Source organism: Gobius niger (assembly GCF_951799975.1).
Source record: "Gobius niger genome assembly, chromosome: 12".
Taxonomy (NCBI): domain Eukaryota; kingdom Metazoa; phylum Chordata; class Actinopteri; order Gobiiformes; family Gobiidae; genus Gobius; species Gobius niger.
Genome location: NC_136863.1, coordinates 25029770 through 25035908, shown reverse-complemented (window position 1 = coordinate 25035908; position 6139 = coordinate 25029770).

Here is a 6139-nt window from a genome sequence, read left to right as displayed (position 1 = left end):
TAGAATTGTGCTGATGCCATTTATTTTTATTTTCATTCAATATAATTTTTATTTTTATTGCACTGTCCATCATAGACAGAAAAGCCCATGTCCAAAAGCTCCCAATGCCTGTGCTTTATTCATTTATGTATTTTTATTTAACAATAGTATTGAGATGTTACTTAAATGGTCTCTTTTCGCCTTTACTGCAGCTCCGTGTGGATTTTCTCGTGTGTTTTGTAGCAACTTAGCGAGTAGCTACAGCGTTTTCATTGTTCTGCTGCAGCTCATTTTCGCTCTATATGGACATGCTGTATGTCTTTACGTTGGATTTTCTGGGGACTTTTTAGTCGCTGGGTTAGTTTTTCAGAAGAATGAACCCCTGGTCATAAAACGGCGTCAGAATGGCCAAAACTGCGCTAGCCGCGAGTTAGCAACGTTAGCCTGTATCTTGTAAACAATGCAGACGCTGCAGCACGAACAACATATAGCTCTGGCTAAATCCAGCACAGACTCTGATTTAGAGAGCGCAGTCTGTAATAAAGTCAGCTCTATGTGGATTATTGTATTTCCACTAAAGAATTCTCCAGTTTGTTGCTATTTTCTCTCCTCAGCTGAGAGGTGCGCCTCGTAGGTGCGCTGCCCGCCACGTCAAATGGTATCGGTTCCTGGTATCGGGACCTCATGAATGAGTACGAGTATGAGTACAAGCATGTGGTATCGGCCCGATACCCGATACTGGTATCGGTATCGGTGCATCCCTAATAATTGGTGAAATGGCTGTGTAAAATAGTGTGCAATATACAACATTCATGTCACATTAACAAACAGAAGCAGTGACCTCAAACGCCTGAAAAACAAACAGTGGTTCCCAACCTGGGGGGCTCATAGAATCAGGGCCAGCCCTGGGCATAGGCGACCCAGGCGGCCGCCCAGGGCACCATCTGCTGAAGGGGGCATCGAATTGTGCCCTCCCCGATCCTTCTACGCCTCTGGGGAGCCGTGTAACATCGCAGTGAAAACTCATACACGTCTGAAGAAGAGGTTCTCCCTCCAATGTAACGGTGCACTTGTTTCATGAATGCACACAAATATAATCATAATATAACAATGATCAAATAAAACTAGCCTTTTGCATATCCAACAAATAAATAAACAAAACAAAAAACAAAACAAAACAATAGCATGCTATTTGGGTCCACAGGTGGGATTTAATAGATCTATAGCAGGGATCTCTCCAGTCATCTCATGGGCGCTTGCCTTCCTACATTTCTACATCCGTTTTAGAGGAATTTTCTGTTTGTTTTGAACATAGAGCCAGGCTCTGTTTAAGACTAGGTGTCACGACTGGACCTGCGTTCAAACCGTGTATGACTAAACCTCAATAAGGGAATCAAACACTGAATTGTAAGCCCGATGTTGGATGCACAGGAGAAGCGTGGGGGATTTTACCATCCCAAAAGTCACGCACAGAAAGCCTATCACCTAAAGTTCTCATGAACCACCTTATCTACATTACAACCACAAACAGAGTTCAGCGGCACTTATTAAATCTACTGAAATATGTCTTGCTGTTGAGTCGCCCACATTTATCTCCATTTGCCAGAACTGAAAACAAGTTGAAGGCTCGTAGCCTGAGGCACTGAACTGTGTTTGTGCTGACAGTGATCACATGACACTGTGATCACTGTCAGAAGCATATCTTTGCTGACTGGGGTCAGTTTTTCTTCTCTAAAGAGAGAAATTAAACAGGTGGTGTAGTGAGTCGCTCTTACGACTCTCAGTCTCATGTGTGACTCCCCAGTCGTTCTGTAATCGCACTCAATCTAGTCGTGGACTGTGGGCGCCCCGTTCTTCACAAAATCTTTTAAGACTGAAAAAAATTGTGTAGTCTGTGCTCAACTTAAATAGGAGGCATGTTTGTACTCTGTTTGTTGCTGGACCGGAAGCCAGTGGAGCTGTTGGTGAACATGAATCTGTTGCATGAGAGAAACCAGTCGGAGTTACAATAGTCAAGGCGTGATGTAACCAGTGCATGGATGAGAGTGCCCAAAGATATTGCCAAGTGGTAGGATGTAAATAATGAAAAAAAATAAAAAATCATATAACATGACTGGGAAAGTACACAATCTAATAATGCTTATTGGCCATTATTCAGATGTTGTGAAACACCCCTGACTACAGCTGGGCATGGGGGGCTTCTGTGGACAAAGGTTGGGAACCACTGGTCGAGAGTGAGTGGAGCGTCCTGGATCTCACTGAAAATATTTTGTTGTCTTTCTTTTCTTAAGATCCCTGTCACACAAACGTTTCAAATGTCTATCTGTAAATTTGGGCATGTGTAAAGATGTGTGTAACATGTATTAAAAACATTAACAGCTGTGATCCATCAAAACAATCTCACCTGTGACATGTTTGTTTAGTGTGAGAGAATAGCTTCATACATTGCTCTTAAACTTTCATGATTTATACTTTTTTAATGAACACTGAACATTGTACGTAAAGGTTAATGTTATACTGCAAATGTCTTTTGTATTGAGAGTGTTGAATGTCAAACAGTAACCTACTATTTGTATGTGTACATGCATGCAGTTTTCAGTGTGGAATGTTTCATTCACACCATACCATGTCCTCCTGTCATAATCCTGTATGGAAATAAACCATAATAACCATAATGAAGCAGAATCAGGGTCATCTTTGGATTGTTTTTTCTAATGAATACAATGCTACTTATAGACCTTTCTTCTTCTAACTGGGCTCAACACCAGGTAACGGCCATCTTTTGAACCAAGGTTCACGTTTTACACCTTCCCACAGGGCAGTGGACAGACTTGATGGGGCCCGCGGCAAGAAAATGTCATATGGGCCCCCCACCTGGGTCTATGCTACCCTGCCATCCATCCAGTCATAAATTCAAACAATCGTACACACTTCACAAATATTCTAAATGGGAAAAAAAAGAAAAACAATAACAACAAAAGCTTCACAAGCAATGACAATGTTAATGTCGACAAATAGGCCTAATTATAAAGACATCAATCAATCTGGTAATGCCCTTTGACAACATTCAGCATCATAGCATGCTAACAGCTAACCCTTTTTTATAATATTTTATGTTACGGCTTAACTATGGAGGGACCCAACAGTTGGACACAGGCAGGTAAGTCCAGGTAGGCAACGGCAGTGAGGAGCTGAGGTACAGGAGACAGGGGTAAGTTGAAATGTACAACAGTAAGCAAGACTTCCCACTGTGGAACCAGGTAAGTGTGTCAGTGGGCGCTGGGCCCAACCATTCTTCACAAGAATAAGGAAAAACATTTATATTCACAAAAATAAATCATTTTCAGTTGTTGTGTATTTAATTCATTTAAAAGTAAAATTCAGTGGTTTGCAGACATATTTTTTGGGTAAGCAGGCCTGTTGACGGGCCTGCTTAGCCATAGCGTTTTTTGGACAGTGTCCAGGAGCTAAACTGTGGAGCTCCTCGTCTCCTGAGCTCAAACAGGACTTAGATCTGTGGGCTGTTCAAAATCAACTAAAGCATGTTTTTAAACATGTGCAATCATTTTCAGATTGCATTGAAATGCACTACCTTTGTGTAATGTCACAGTCTGTTATTATAAATGTATTTTCATATATTGTGTTTTCAATGGCTATGAATATAGATGTACATGTTTATTGTACATACTTGTCCCTGTCAAAAAAATGAAACAAATAAATAACATAGGGGCCACATGAGGAACCTGAAGTGAGTATGAGGGCCGCATCAACGATGACTTGATTGAATTCTGCTAAGCTTTCTTCCGTTGTAAAATTCTCTGAATTATGTATTTTGAATAGCTGGTATAGGAAATGTGGAATGATTGTAATATGTAATTATTTAGCCATATCTAAACCCCATGTAAACCGGAAGGTCTAATACAGACCTAAACAAGACAAAGGCCACAGGAGGAATGGCCTGAAGCTGGTAGAAAAGTAGAAAAGTAGAAAAAGGTGCTGTCCACTGCCAGGGCCGAGAGGAGTCCTGCTACAGAGGGAGCTGATCCTCCAAGCTGACTCTATAAACATGAGGCACATGGTGCTTCTGATATATGGTATCCATCATTAGGTCCAACGATAGACCTCGTACATTGTTTGACAGAGGCATAACCATGTTTATGTGACAGTCACGGCGCCACCACGCCACTATTTAATGTGGCGTCATGCTATTGCGCCGTGTCAGAAACACGGCAGAGTTAGCCTCCATTCAGTCTGTGTTTCTGGACTGACAGTCAAAGTCTGGTCACTGACACGTTTTTCTACTTTAGTCCCGTTACGTCTGAAGAATTAACTCATCTATTCTGTAGATCATAAATCCATGAATGAGTTTTTTTCACTGTTTACAATCCACAAAAGTTCACTGCTCATGCACTATCTACATCTTATTATCTGTAGTAGCGTCACAGCGCCACACACAGGTGTGGCAGATAAATTGCAGTGGTTTTACACACATGAATGGCTTAATGTGGACAAATTTACTGAGCTGGCCTTGAACCAGTGAAACTTAAACATGTGTTCTCCAGGCATGGTGAAACACTTTAACATCGTATACTCCTCGCTCGGACATCCTCATGGATGAGAACATCGCTCCCTCTCTCTCTTTATATCACTTGACCTTGCCGGTTATTTCCTGTGCAGGTCATTCTGGGAGATACGTGACGCTGACAGTTCCATGTTGTTGTAGTCTGTCTGGCCAGAGGAGTCACTGATGTTGGTGATGTAAACGGTGCTGCCCCAGTGTTTGCATTGCACTCAGGTCATGTGTGATCTGCCTCTGTTATTAAAGACAACACTGAACCACTCAGGTCGAAAGTCCGAGAACACTGTTTGAATAAGTCTGTTTCCATGCAACAGAAGCAGTAGTTTTAGCAGTAGTTATCCTATAACATTATGAACTACTATGTAACAAGAAGGCAAAAAAGGAAAAAAAAAATTCAATTGAACAAATGCAATTTTGAGCAATAATCTGCCTGTGGACTATGTAGTTTTGCACTATAAACATATCTGTAACACTTTATTTTACAGCATCCTTGATACAATGTACCAAACTAAATTTAGTACAATGTAATGAGCTCTGTAACAATGTGTAAGAACTTGTACCTATTAGTTAGATACACAATGGAACAATATGTAGTTTGTAGGTACATAATGAAATAAGACATAACTAACCCTAACCTTAAGCCCTAACACTAAGGGTCTCGTGTCCTATTACATCATCTACTTACACTGTAGCTTCCACAACACTGAAGCTAAAACTTTTGTCAGGACTCGTATGACTTTCTGTTTCAGTGGCTTTTATTTTGAACAAAATGCTGTTATTGATGCGTGTTGAACCCAATGCCTCCCCTCCCCGGTGAGCGTCATGTGCACATTAGACAGCATTTTCACATTTGTGAGGTTCATTTTTTACTGCAGAGAATCTATAATGTTCCTGAAGAAAGCAGCTTTTTAACAGTAAACAAACAGCTAGCTACTGAGACCCACACATTTCTTCTTCTATTTCGTTGTTAAGTTTGTACAATGACAAAACGACCCTCACGGGCCACAGCAGCGCTTCAGAGGCGGCTGCTGCTGCTCTCATCTTCACATGTCCAGGCCAGGCAAAAATCTTGCTTCCATGGTTAAAACATAAAGAAGTCAATTGTCCAAGAAGAGATCCAAAAACAAATACTGTTCTATCCGAAGTGAAAGTTAACTGCAGAGGAGCTGATTTCACTTTCATTTTTGTGAGAGACGGATAGGTAAATAAATAAATTATGGAAACGTCATAAGTAACCAAACCTGTTACAGATACAAACATTTAATTAATTCATTAACTTGAGGATAAACATTTACATATAACAATAGAGTGTAATCTAATTCACCGCTTCATCCATGAGATCATCCCATTTTTAAACAGAGCCGCATTTTGAGCATCTCTCCTTTAGAGCTGTGGTGTTTATTTCTTTATTCTGTGGGACATATGGGACTCATACATGGCAGAAATCCCACACATACTAGCTGTTTAGCTTAACACAATACAATACAATACAATTATGAGCTCTATAGAAGGTTTCTTCTGGTCAGATGAGCCCACATGTGCTGCTGTTTAGTCAACACAGTTGACCGAACCCTCAGACAA